The sequence below is a fragment of the Ambystoma mexicanum genome, chromosome 4q, assembly GCF_040938575.1.
Source record: "Ambystoma mexicanum isolate Mex_15411 chromosome 4q, UKY_AmexF1_1, whole genome shotgun sequence".
In the NCBI taxonomy this organism is placed as follows: Eukaryota; Metazoa; Chordata; class Amphibia; order Caudata; family Ambystomatidae; genus Ambystoma; species Ambystoma mexicanum.
In genome coordinates, this window is record NC_090928.1 from 1,114,515,823 (window position 1) to 1,114,530,646 (window position 14,824).

The window sequence follows — 14,824 nt, forward strand, 5'->3', positions numbered from 1 at the left end:
GCAATGATGGTTAGAATTGAGGTCTAATAGTCCCCCTTCATTACTTCGATAATGGTGATTAAATATTTCTGTTCAATATTACCACCTCTGTACTTTGGTAATGATAGTTACAAATGCTGCTCTCTTGCTTTCTGTCAATATGATTATAACTCCAACATTGCTTTCTTTCATTTCTTCAGTATTCAAAATACTGTGAACAGCTGCCAAGCTATCTCAGGATCACCTAATAAAGGCCAACTCACTGGTCTCTCCCTGCGCGTCCACTCGACCTGCTGTGGCTGCTGCTTCTGCTTCTTCTATCGGGTTCTGAGCTTCTGACAGCTCTAGTCACACTCCCGCGCCTTTTGGAAAGGGAGAATGTCATGCTCATTATACACTCCGGTGCTCGCAAGCCACCGGAGTAGGGCACAGGATAAGGAAAGCTTCTCTCTCCGAAGGACAGCCTGTGAAAACACTGCTTCCCACTGCGTGAACTCTGCACTTGAGGTCTTGGACTCCTATGACTCGCTCAGCACTGCAATTCATTACAAATATGGCAGCGGTCCCGACGTCATTTCTCTGCTTCTGCTGCTGCAACTGCTGCTGGCCACTTCTTCTACTGCTTCTGATGGCCTGGACCTGAATGGGCCTTAAATATGTAAATGTCATGCTCAGATGTGGCCCATCAGAAACACTGCATTCTGAAGTTCTGTGCCTCTGAGCCCCACTTCTCCGTCCCAGTACCTAGAGCATTATGGGATTTGAAGTCCCTAATGTTCATGTTCTTCTTGTCATCAAAGACTTCAATTTTGCAATCAGCTATTAAAATTGTGGGATCACTAGTGAGGTTGGTTAAAGCGTTATCCCAATTCTCCTGACCTGAGTCCCCTCCCATGTGATCCTCCAGCGAAACACCGCCCCCAGGGTCAGGCTCAGGAAGCATCTGCCTTTCCCTGGCCACATGAGAAGGGTCCCAGGCCAGGGTCTTTGGGATGATCACTTCTGATTCATCACAATGTGCAGAAGTTTCAGACTACACTGGTAACAGTCTTTTTTGTGTGCATGGCTGTGATGCTGGAAATGCATGGGAGGGACAGGACCTCCGTATCCTTGTCATTTGCTGCTTTTTATCGTGTGTTCGGTCGTGTTTTCCACGCAGGAGTTCATGTGGGACTCCTGGCGGGGCAGCTCTCTCTTTTGGTTTGGTGAACAGACCCATGGGATACCTTCATGGCACCCATGGGTAGGGGTACAACCCTGTGCCCCTAGTGTATGTTTTTGGGCACCTGTGTGTGACCCACAGAGCAGGGTATGGGCGGGTGGCAGCTCCGTGCTGAATTGACGGGTGCCCCGAGCGTCCTCCATTTTGGGATGCCCAGGCCCTGTCATTGGAATCGGTAGATTCTGATGGAGACAAAATGGCCCCCATGGCCTCTTGCCTTCCATCGTCTGTTACCTTGATCTTCCCGAAGTCCCGGGAAGCCCTGACTGTGCCCCTTCCCCCTGACTGGCTGTTGGGTGGAAGTTCCATATATGGTAGTGTGGGCAAGAGCTGACCAGACTGGCTGGAGCCTTCTCAATGGCAGTATGTTGTGGGTACGCCTGTGGGTGGGACCTGGGTGAATGGAGTGTGTGACGAATACACATTCTATGTTGTGGATGTCTAGTACCTGGTGGTTGACACAATGGGCCTCATTCCGAGTACGGCGCTAACCAATGGCGCTATTAACGCCTTGGTTGACGCCGTACCCGGACCGGCAGCGCCTTGGTGGATGGCGGAATCACCGCCCCATTCCAAGGTTGGCGGGGCGGTGATTCCCCATTCACCAAGGCTCTTCCCCATTCCCAAATGAGCCCCCATAGGGCTCAATGGGAATGGGGAAGATGCAAATAACGGTGACCGTTCATTATGGTCACCGTTATTGGCTTGCAGGCCCCTTTGCGCCCCCAACTTTAACACCTGCTCAAAGCAGGCGTTAAGGGCGAGGGCGCAGAGGGAACTCGGAGTATGGCGGTAAGGGAATACCGCCACCGGTCTCGTTACCGGTGGCCGCTATCCCTTACCGCCATACTCGGAATGAGGCCCAATGACTGAGACAGCCCTGCCGGAAACCGGTATGAATGCAGCTTGGAGTGTTGAATGGCTCGGTAGTTGTCCCAATACACATAACTTGTTGTGATTGTCTGGAGAGAAGTGAATGGCCTGAATGCACTGTGTGCCTGATTGACTGCCTCCCTGCCTGAATGCCCTTAGTCGTGAGTGGATGCTTGAGTATGACCCAGCGGAATGAATGGGAGTTCAACAGTATATCTGGGGACCTCTCACTGCTAGGAATCGTGTTCAGAAGCTGAAGTCCACTACAACGAGTAACTGGAGTAACTGAAGCTTGACCTTGAAGCCCTGCTGGACAAGAAGAATTGCTGTTGCTCTCCTTTACAATCTGAAAGCTGCTGTGCCTCTGAGGACTGACCCAGAGAGGACCTAGTAAGGCGCCCTCTTCCCGAGCTACGAGGGACCATCGTGCGCCAGCAGACCTTTGCCAAAGCTCCCTGGTACACAGACCTTCGACAGGCTGCAGACCCGATACGGGGACTGCTGCGGAACTCCAAAGAGAAGCGCCCGGACTGTTGTCCACCACTGCCGACGACCGCCGTCGCCGACTGGAGCCGCCGTGCTGCTGTTGTGCCGAAGAACTACATTGATCCAAGGACGCTCTCGTCCGCATCGTCGCTGCTGTTTCCCGCTGGAGAAGGCCTGACCGTCGACGCGCTGAGGAGCATCCACCGGTGGGTTTCCCGCCACCCAAAGACCACAGAGACGCTGATGACTCGACGCCCTTGCTGGGCCACAGTTCTTCAAACTCTTTGCGGTCCAGAACTATCGACACCGAGGTTCCCCGCACGCCTCTTTCTTGCAGAACATTTACACTTCCATGTCAAGGAGCACCGCTAGGAACGACGCAGCCACTTCAACGTCGTAGCTCGACCTGTTCTCCGTCGGACGTTCGACAACCCGTGACTCCTGAGAAAAATAAAGAAATGGGAATAGCTTACTTGAATGCGCCAACCTATTTGGTCAAATATTCACAGGTGAGTCTAAATAGTTAATTATTTTTATTCAGATAAAAAAAACAAGTTCAGTGTTATTTTCACACCTTAACAAGTGAATCATGGTTTCACTTTGAATTACAATGCTGGTACAGTATGATTTTCACTTCTTGCTTATCATAAATTTCAAAAGTTGGTTCAGTGTTGTTTTCACACCAAATAACAATTCATTCCTTGGCTGTATTTTCTGGCACATTAACTTATAGTTTTGTTTTGGTTCATTAACTTATGGTTTGGTTTTGATCTTGATTATTGGTGCTTAGCTTTAATGACACTCCATTACTTTCTTTACTTTGGTTTCTGACACATTGATTTTGTAATTCAATGTTTAATTTTTCTATCGTATTTCCTAACTCGACACGTGTTCCCCCACTGTTATTGGCAGTGGTTCTTCAGGAGATGGAACTTTATTTCTAACTAACAAAACTGAAAAAGAAAAGGAAAAATCACATACTGAATGTATTTTCTGGTCTATGCAAAAAAGAGAAAAACATATATATTTAACTGGATACATGTTCAGTCAGACTATTACTTAGTTCAAGTATTAAGAACATATTTGACTCACCCAGAATGGTAATTTCACTGAATATCCAATTGTTTATTTTTGATGATTAGAGTATCCTGTTCCTCTTATTGAGAGATTGGTGTTTCATATAGAGCATACCTTATGCTACAAGTATCTATAGTGGCAAGGGGAGAGAAGAAGAAAAAAGAAAAAAGGGGTGTTTTTTAAAAAACTTTTATATAATTTTTTATATATATTTTTTTATTTTTTCGAAATGTCTTGGGTTCAAGTGGCTTGGAGGAAGGTTTAACGCTTTTTCAGCTTTCAAAATAAGAAATATATAAAATATAAAAAGATTTCTTACCTATTAAGGCCATGATAAGGGTGCGCAGGGTTTCCAATGCGAGTGATCCACTTTGTTAATAAAGCGGTCGCTATTTAAACCGGAAGCAGAACGTGACAACGTCATCGCGCCGCGTCCCACGTGATCTCGCGCTGCGCGATGACGTCATCACGCAGCTTAACGTGATTTTCGGCCATTTTTGATTACGAAAGAGCAATGAAAACGTTGCTTCGTGATGGAGATCCAAATTATGGTATATTTTGTAATCATTATCTACTTTGTTGAGTAAAGTTGAAAACAAACATATTCAAAATTACAGAACGGGTACATTCCTTTCTTTTTCACTTGGATTATTTTATTTTGTAGTTTTCACTGAAATTATTTTATTTTGTGTCTATCTAAAGTACTAAAAGTTTTTGCAGAAGATTTTTGTAATATTTCTAACTGCAAGTTTTACCACATTCAAAATCCAGATTATTATCTTTTTGGTTCACATTAGATCCTATAAAAGTAAAGACACATATTGTATAAAGGTGCTTCTTAAGTAAGTTTGACACAAGTTCCATATTACAACCAATTAAACATCTCTATATAACTATTTAATCCTGTCACACATGTGTCCATAATACAAATCCATTTACTTTCTTGTTTCCGTAATATTTCTTCTTTATTTCCTCCTCTCGGTGGTGGCACTATTTTCTCCAAGCCAAATATTTTGAGTTTTGTCAGGTCAAAAATCTGATGTTCCATACTGATGTGTGTGAAAATGGGGGATCGAAGATCTTTGTTTCGAATGGCTCGTAAATGTTCAAATATTCTCACCTTCAACTTTCTGATCGTGCTCGCTATATAGAGTTTTCCACATGTACATTCAATACCAAAAATCACGAATGTTGAATTGCAGTTGATCATTTGATTTATGAGCTTTGTTTTGCCATTAGGAAGAGGGATTTCCTTTTTTTCCTTGATAAATGAATGGGCATAGTTTACAATGTCCACATTTGAAGGTACCTTTGATGCTGGTCTGAAAAAACATTTTACTTTCATTCTGTATCAGGCTCAAAAAACTTGGGCTAACAAGATTTCTGATGGTTGGTGCTCTCCTGAAAGAAATGCTTGGGGATTTGTCCAAATGTCGTTGCACACTTTGGTCTGTAAGACGTATATTCCAATGGTTTGTTAATATACGTTTAATTTCTTAGGTTTCTGTACTGTACGTTGTAATGAATTGAGTTTTTGGTTTTGAAATGCCCGTTTTTGGTTTATCCATGAGTAAAGAGTCTCTTGTAACTTTCTCTGCTTTGTTGATAGCGGTTTTTATTATCGTGGATCCATAGCCTCTCTGTTTGAATTTTCTGTAAGTTTGTTTCAAATTTTCCTGAAAAGTAAAGGATGCACTACAATTCCTTTTAATTCTGAGGATCTCCCCATATGGAATATTGTTGATAGTGTGTTTGGTTTGATGAGATGTAGCAAAAAGGAGACTATTACCCGCCGAAGGTTTGGTGAACAATTTTGTCTGGATTTGAGCATTTTCCACGAATAATTCTAAGTCCAGAAATTCAATGTTAGTTGTGCTTGCTTTTTTGGTGAAGGATAAATTATAAGAATTATTGTTTAGATAAGTAAAGTAAATGTCTAAGTCAAGGGTGTTGCCTTCCCAGATGATGAAGATGTCGTCTATGAATCGACCCCAAAATGTTATGTTATTATGAAAAAGAGGGTGTTGCCAGGCATGTTTAATTTTTAAAAAACCCATGAACAGATTAGCATAAAATGGGGCAAATTTTGACCCCATAGCGGTACCTTGAAGTTGTTTAAAGATCTTGTTATCAAAAACAAAAATGTTGTGGTGAAGACAAAAGTGTAGCATTTCCATGATCATTTTATTTTGTTCAAGAAAAGAGACAGATCTGGTTTTGAGAAAGAACATGGTGCTTTCCAGACCTTTATCATGTTGTATACTTGTATAAATCTGAACATCTAGAGTGACAAATGAGGCTAAACTTGCTGCCAATGGTTGTAGATGTGAATCAATATATTGAGAAGTTTTTTCAGTTAGAGAGCCAATACCATTTATGATTGGTCGAAGCAGTGGAAGATTCTGATATGTTTTGTGGACCTTGGGTAAAAAATAAATTGTTGCAATGATTGAGTTTTTACAAATCAAACCTTGATATTCCTTATCACTATGTAGGTCTTGTTCATGCCATGACTTCAGCATTGAGTTCCACATTTTTTCAAGATCTTGTATATGATTGTTGGTTAATTTTCATAACACCCTGGTGTGTTCAAATGTTTGAAGCCTTCATTCGTATAGTCTATTCTGTTAAATAGAATGATTTTTCCTCCTTTGTGACTCCTGCCTGAAAGGGAGGACACTCAAGAAGGGCTGTTGATTCCCCTACGAGGAACGCTACAACGCCAAGGTACTGTGGGGTTGCAGAACTATTGGAAAGTCTAGTGGGAACAATATATGGACTGGGTTTGTGATACATCTTAGCTTTACAGTTTGCCCAGGTGGGTGGATTTCCACACAGAGCTGTGTAACAGTAGCAACCAGTACTCTGCCAATCGTTCAACCATCTTGCTTTCCTTCCTCTCTCTACTGCTGGTTTCCCTTTATTTTGATCTGTGTGTCATTCTGACCGTAGGCACTTTAATGAGCTCTGATAACGTTAGTGGTACCACTTTAGAATTGTATATATTTACCATTGTTGATTTTCGGAGTACAAAGTGAGTTATCGTGATATTGTATATACCCTTGAACATTAATTATATAAAGACTGTGTTGTAACGGATACAGTGTGTGGACATTCCTTTGTGGGTGCTTGGAGACTACACTGTACTTAAGAACCAGCCCGCATCACCTTCCGAGAAACTAGGCCTTGATTGCTCGACCACGTACCAATAATAGAGAATATTAGCAGGGGTCCTCTGTGCCTCTCGTCTACCAAAAGGAGAGCGGAAGTACAGACGCCCCCCACCGGTGGTTTCTTTACACTGGTGGCAGCAGTGGGATGCTTATGGTTTTAAGAATCAGTGTATAACCGTGCCACTTACGAAGGATATCTGCACTTTGTTAAATTAAGGTTAAGTCGTGTACAAGATAACTACATTACAAGCAGTGGAATCTATTGCGAATGGTAAATTGACTCGGATGAGTTTAGAGGCACTCCAGAGTACTTGTGAAGCCAGGGAATTAGACTTTGTGGATAAGTCTAGGGCTGATCTGATAGCTGCCCTGGTGGACTACCAGATAGATTGTGAGACTCTTGAAGGGGGGGATGCAACCAATGAGGACTCTTCACCTGGGGGTTGTCGCCGAAACTGATTCTGGGAATGCCACCATTCCTGCTGCCTCCGTTCCAAGCCCCAACAGTTCCTTAGAGCTTGAGTTATTAAGGATGAAATTGGCCTTTGAATATCGCAAGTTGGAAATAAATGCTGAGCTTAAGAAAGAGGAGTTGGCACAGCAAGTGGAGCTCAAGAATCGAGATCTTGAACTCAAGAATAGGGATCTTGAACTCAAAGACAAGGACACTGAATGTCAGCGAATCCAGTTAGAGCAAGCTCGAGTGGAGACTTCAGCTAAACCAGTTGAGAGTGTCAGGTCCCCAGCAACCAAGTTTATGAAATATTTGGTTGGTGTGTATGCGGAGGGCTCTGATATCCTCCAATGGATTGAAGCGTTTGAAATGGCTTGTGCAATTCACGATGTTGATAAGAGAGATTGGGCTAAGTGTTTATTAAGCAGACTGCCTCAAACTGGATATGACTGTATTCTGAAACTGAGTGTGGAAGAAAGGAATCAGTATGAGTGCATGAAGTCTGCCTTAATAGCCAAGTTTGGCAAAACGCCTACCCAATATCTTAAACGGTTCAGGGATTTTAAGAAACGAGAGAATGTGTCTTGGATTGACTGGGTGAGTGCTGCGCACATGAACATGATGGGGTGGATTGATGGTTACAAAGTGAAAACGTTGGTTGAATTGTCTCACCTCTGGTTTTTTGAGCATTTTTCGGAAGCCTGTTCACCAGAGCTGCGTCAGTATGTTTCTGACCAGAACATTTTGAACCCCTTCAAACTGGCTAGGTTGGCTGACAAGTGGGTCTCCCACCGGGTGTCCCCTAAGGACTCCAGTGAGAAGGACAAGGACAAAGAAAAAGGGGCCTCTCAGAAAGCTAAGGAGTCCCAAAAGCAATCACAGTCGGGTAAACCAAAACCTTCCTCTCCGAAGACCCAAAAACCTAGTGAGGATAAGTCTGTTGTGGGTGGGAGTAAGAGTAGTGGTCTGCATGCTGCAAAGCAGGGTCCCAGTGGCTCCAGTACCGTACCCCACACTCCTGGCACTCGTTGGGATTGTGGGGCTCTGGATCACCGAAGGGGTGAACCCAAGTGTAAGGGTAAGGCACTTGGAGTCCAGGCTGTCAGCCTGACCTATCCCTACTCCGTACCTGAGATGGAGGCCACTGTCCTCCCCTCCTCTACTGGGATCACCTTCGGTGCTCCCGTAGAGATTTCCTTAGTGTCCCTTGGGGCTTGGGAACAGTACGCAGAAGTACTGGCGACTATCCCACAGAACACTCATAGGTTTTTGAGAAGTGTCCTCTTGAATGGCCAGCCTTCTACTGGTTTGAGAGACACTGGGGCAAGCATGACAGTGGTGGACAGGACCCTGCTCAAGCCAGAGGACTATGTAGGTGCTCCTCTGAGAACCACGAGGTTAGCTGGTGGGCCTCCCAAATTATCTCCTGCAGCCTGAGTCAACATTACGATTGGAGACAAGACAGCGAAGCTTCCGGTCCTGGTTCAGGACGTGCCTGCGAACATTTTGTTGGCAAACAATTTGGTCGAGTTGGGGATGATCACAGATGGTCTACCCATGGCTGCTGTGGTGGTAACCCGATCGCAGGCCACACAGGGTCCGGCTGCGAGCTCGGTATTCTTGCCGACGGTGAAACCCAAGGCACGAAGGAAACGGAAGAGTAAGAAGGCTGCCTCTGTGGAGGGAATCCCCGCTCTTCCTGCTGTTCCGACAGCACCCATTGGGATCCCTGCTCCAGACGGGCTGGGTCCAGTGGTGAATCCCGTCTCAACACCTGTGGGAGAAGAGCCAGAAGACTTTCCTGTGGGAAAGGCGCTCAACCCGGAGGATCATCCCGACCTTCAATGCTTGTTAGCTGAAGTGGGACCCTCCCGGGCGGACTTCTGTAAGGGACAGAGAGAGTGCCACTCTCTCGAGGGTCTGAGGAAACAGGCCCTGTCCCAGGCACAAGGAGAAGTGCATAGGACATTCTGGATTTATTGGGAGGGTGAGCCCCTTGTTAGTGAGCCCACTACGCCTGAACCTGGTGCCCTCAAGAGGTTGGTGGTACCCCAGGTTTACAGGCCCTTCCTGCTGCAGTTGGCGCATGAGGTGCCCTTGGCTGGTCATCTTGGGACCAAGAAGATGAAGCAGAGGCACTCGGCCCATTTCTACTGGCCACGGATGGGAGTAGAAGTGGAGTCCCACTGCAGGACATGCCCAACTTGTCAGTTGTCTGGGAAGACTGGAGGCAGTGTCATTGCCCTACTGCAGCCATTGCCAGTGGTTAGCACACCGTTTGAGAGGGTGGGCATCGACATTGTCGGTCCCCTTGACCCTCCCACGTCGGGTGGACTATGGTTCATCCTAGTCTTGGTAGATCATGCCACCAGGTACCCTTAGGCTATACCCCTTCGGACGGTTACGGCCAAGGTGGTTGCCAGGGCTCTCCTGGGCATTTTCACCCGTGTTGGATTCCCTAAGGAGGTTGTCTCTGATAGATGATCCAACTTCATGTCGAGTTACATGAAAACCATGTGGAAAGAATGCGGAGTAACTTACAAATCCTCCACCTCTTACCACCCAGACCAAAGGTTTGGTTGAGAGATTTAACAAAACTCTCAAGGGCATGTTAGGCGCTTTGGAAGAGCCTGCTGTTTGCTTGCAGATAGGTACCTCAAGAAGGTGTTGGTTTCAGCCTCTTTGAGTTACTCTTTGGGCATCCCGTGAGGGGGCCCCTCGTCTTGATCCGAGAAGGTTGGGAGGCCACCCCTCCAGGTCCCGCCAAGCAAGTGGGGGACTATGTGTTAGGCCTCAGACGGAGGATGACACAGATGATGGGTCAAGCAACAATGAATCTCAAGGCCAGCCAGGAATTGAATAAGTACTGGCATGACCTTAAAGCATTGAAAGTGGATTGGACTCCGGGACAGGAGGTCCTCGTGATGGAGCCTACCAAGCCTCGGGCTTTGGCAGATAAGTGGACTGGACCCTTCAGGATATTCTCCAAGATGGGCGAAGTCAATTATCTGGTTGACATGGGAGCCTCTGGGGTAGCCCTTCAGGTATTTCATGTTAACAGGCTCAAGCCTTTCCACAGGCGAGCCGAAGTCTCATGTCTCTTGCTAGCTTCAGAGCAAGAAGAGGATGAGAGTGAGCCCCTTCCTGATTTGCTGCATAGCAACCCTCAGGATGGCTCCGTGGAGGGAGTACATCTCTCTCCCGATCTTACAACAGAGCAGCAAAGGGACTGCAGGGCTTTTCTCCGGCAGTACGCCTCTCTGTTTTCACTGACACCAGGCCTTACACTGTGGTGTAGGCACGAGAGTGACACTGGTGGCAGTGTGTCTGTCAAAAGCAGGTGCTACCGTATGTCAGATACCGTCAAGAACCACATCCAGGCTGAGGTCGCCAAGATGTTGGATCTGGGTGTTATTGAACCCTCAACCAGTCCCTGGTCCAGTCCCGTGGTCCTTTGTCCCCAAGGCAAGTTCCCAGGCAGGTACCAAGGATTGGAGTTTCTGGGTGGACTACCGAGGATTCAATGCCGTCACCAAAACTGACGCGCACCCATTGCCCAGGGCTGATGAGCTCGTGGACACCATAGGTGCTGCCAAATTTGTGAGCACCTTTGACCTTACCTCAGGCTATTGGCAAATAGCTCTGACGGACCATGCCAAGGAAAAGGCAGCGTTCTCAACACCAGAGGGACTCTACCAGTTTAGGGTCATGCCCTTTGGGTTGAAGAATGCCCCTGCCACTTTCCAGAGATTGGTCAACCATGCGCTCAGTGGGCTGGAAGCCTCTTGTGTGGCTTACTTAGACGACATTGCCGTCTACAGTTCCACCTGGGAAGAGCATTTGACGCATCTGGATAAAGTGTTGCAGGCGTTAAAAAGGGCTAACCTCACTATCAAGGCCACCCAGTGCCAGATAGCTCAGGAGAAAAGTCACATATCTTGGTCATTAGGTAGGAGGGGTCATATTCAACCTCTCCCCAGTAAGGTACAGGATGTTACAGGACTGGGAGACTCCCACTTTCTCAAACCCAGGTGAGAGCCTTTTTGGGCCTCACTGGGTACTATCGCAATTTCATGGCAGACTATGGAACCCTAGCTGCACCCCTGACAGCTCTGACTTCACCCAAACAACCCAGGAAGGTTAATTGGACTGAAGACTGTCAGAGGATCTTTGATGACATGAAAGGAGGTCTGTGTAGGGCACCTGTGTTGTGTGCGCCCGATTACATCAGGACCTTTATCGTTCAAAATGATACCTGCGACACCGGAATTGGAGCTGTCTTGTCCCAGTTAGATGACAAAGGAAGAGAACATCCGATCCTATCCATCAGTAGACAATTTAAGGGTAGGGAACTTAGGTGGGCTACCGTTGAAAAGGAATGTTTTAGTATAGTTCGGAGCCTTAGGCGTTTTAGACCCTACCTTCAAGGTCCAAACAGATCATAAGCCCCTGAAGTGGCTTATGCAGATGAAGGATGAAAACCCGAAAATGCTCAGGTGGTCCATTAGCCTGCAAGGGCTAGACTTCACCATTGAGCACAGACCAGGGAAGAGTCACGATAATGCAGATGGCCTTTCCAGAAGGTATGTTGACGGTCTGGATGAGGGTGTCTATCTCGTGGGAGATTAGGCACCCTAACCTCAGTCTGGGGGGGGGCGACTGTGATGCTGGAAATGCATCGGAGGGACAGGGCCTCCGTATCTTTGTCCTTTACTGATTTTTATTGTGTGTTCGGACGTGTTTTCCGCGCAGGAGTTCATGTGGGACTCCTGGCAGTGCAGATCTCTCTTTTGGTTTGGTGAACAGACCCATGGGATACCCTTATGGCACCCATGGGTAGGGGTACAACCCTGTGTCCCTAGTGTATGTTTTTGGGCACCTGTGTGTGACCCACAGAGCAGGGTACGGGCTGGTGGCAGCTCCGTGCTGAATTGACAGGTGCCGCGAGCGTCCTCCATTTTGGGATGCCCAGGCCCTGTCATTGGAATCGGTAGATTCCTGATGGAGACAAAATGGCCCCCATGGCCTCTTGCCTTCCATCGCCTGTTACCTTGATCTTCCCGAAGTCCCGGGAACCCTGACTCGGCCCCTACCCCCTGACTGGCTGTTGGGTGAAAGTTCCATATATGGAAGTGTGGGCAAGTGCTGACCAGACTGACTGGAGCCTTCTCAACGACCGTATGTTGTGGGTACGCCTGTGGGTGGGACCTGGGTGAATGGAGTATGTACGCATTCTATGTTGTGGGTGTCTAGTATCTGGTGCTTGACACAATGACTGAGGCAGCCCTCCCTGAAACCGGTATGAATGCAGCTTGGAGTGTTGAATGGCTCGGTACTTGTCCCAATACACATAACTTGTTTTGAGTGTCTGGAGAGAAGTAAATGGCCTGAATGCACCATGTGCCTGATTGGCTGCCTTCCTGCCTGAATGCCCTTATTTGTGAGTGGATGCTTGAGTATGACCCAGCGGAATGAATGGGAGATCAACAGTATATATGGGGACCTCTCACTGCTAGGAATCGTGTTCAGAAGCTGAAGTCCACTATGACGAGTAACTGGAGTAACTGAAGTTTGACCTTGAAGCCCAGCTGGACGAGACGAATTGCTGTTGCTCTCCTTCACAATCTGAAAGCTGCTGTGCCTCCGAGGACTGACCCAGAGAGGAGACCTGGTAAGGCGCCCTCTTCCCGAGCTACGAGGGACCATCGTGCACCAGCAGACCTTTGCCAAAGCTCCCTGGTAGACAGACCTTCGACAGACTGCCAACCCGATACCGGGACTGCTGCGGTACTCCAAAGAGTCGCTGACTGGAGCCACCGTGCTCCTGTTTTGCCTAAGAACTTCATTGCTCCAAGGACGCTCTCGTCCGCATCCTCGCTGCTGTATCCCGCTGGAGAAGGCCTGACCGTCGACGCGCTGAGGAGAGGAGCATCCACCGGTGGGTTTCCCACCACCCAAAGACCACAGAGACGTTGACGCCCTTGCTGGGCCACAGTTCTTAAAACTCTTTGCGGTACAGAACTATCGACACCGAGGTGCTCCGCACGCCTCTTCCTTGCAGGACGTTTATGCTTCCCCGTCAACGAGCACCGCTAGGAACGACACGGCCACTTCAGCATCGTAGCTCGAACTGTTCTCCGTCGGACGTTCGAGGACCCGTGACTCCTGCCTGAAAGGGAGGACACTCAAGAAGGGCCATCGATTCCCCGACGAGGAACGCTACAACGCCAAGGTACTGTGGGGCTAGTGGGAACAATATATGGACTGGGCTTGTGATACATCTTTGCGTTGCAGGTTGCCCAGGTGGTGGGATCTCCACACAGAGCTGTGTAACGGTAGTGACCAGTACCCTGCCAATCGTTCAACCATCTTGCTTTCCTTCCTCTCTCTACTGCTGGTTTCCTCTTTATTTTGATCTGTGTGTCATTCTGACCGTAGGCACTTTAATGAGATCTGATAATGTTAGTGGTACCCCTTTAGAATTGTATATATTTACCATTGTTGATTTTCGGAGTACAAAGAGAGTTATCGTGATATTGTATATACCCTTGAACATTAATTATATAAAGACTGTGTTGTAACCGATACAGTGTGTGGACATTCCTTTGTGGGTGCTTGGGGACTACACTGTACTTAAGAAACCAGCCCGCATCACCTTCCGAGAAGCTAGGCCTTGATTGCTCGACCACGTACCAATAATAGAGAATCTTGGCAGGGGTCCTCTGTGCCTCTCCTCTACCATATAGAGAACGGAAGTACAGACGCTCCCCACCGGTGGTTTCTTTACAATGGCTTGTTGTAGCTTTGGTTTTGTGCTGCTTGCAGTGATTGTTCTGCCTTCTATCAGACACTTGAAATCAAGGACGGTTCTTCCATAAGGGACGACGGGTACCGATCCACCACCCATTATGCAGGAGTCAATAAATTCAGGGAAACTTGATTTCCCTGTACATTTTACATTTCACAGAATGGATGCCCAATGGGCCACACAAGGCCAGGGTGTTTCTGCTTCCCCAGTCTTGCATGGCTCTTTGGGAAAGCAGACTAGGGAACTACCAGCCCAAATGTGGGTAGGGTGCACTCCTACATCTCCCTGAACCTTTAATGTCTCCTGGGGTGGAGAGATGGAGGCACACGTCAGGAACCAGGAGGCTCTTCTTGGTGCTTATGTGCATGGTGCATGGGAGCCGGAGGCCTTGAGAGCAGCTGACGAGGTGGCGGGGGTGGCAAGTCCAGAAGTAGAGCAGAACATGTAAGGGGAACAAAAGCATTTTTACAATTGTGCGTAAGTGTGCATGAGCATGTGTATGTATGTATGTATGTATGTGTGTGTATGTATGTGTGCATGCAAGTGGGTGTCTTTGTAAGTGCGTGTATGAATGACAGTGCAGTGTGAATTGTATGAATCGGTGTGAATGTGCATGTGAATGGAAATGCAGTGTGAATGTTCTGTGTGTTGTAAGGGAGGCATGGTATCACAAGTAGACACAGACACAAGATTTGCAAGTTCAAAAAACGTTATTGTAACTTGAAAGGGGGGTTTGAAAAACTCCAACCTTG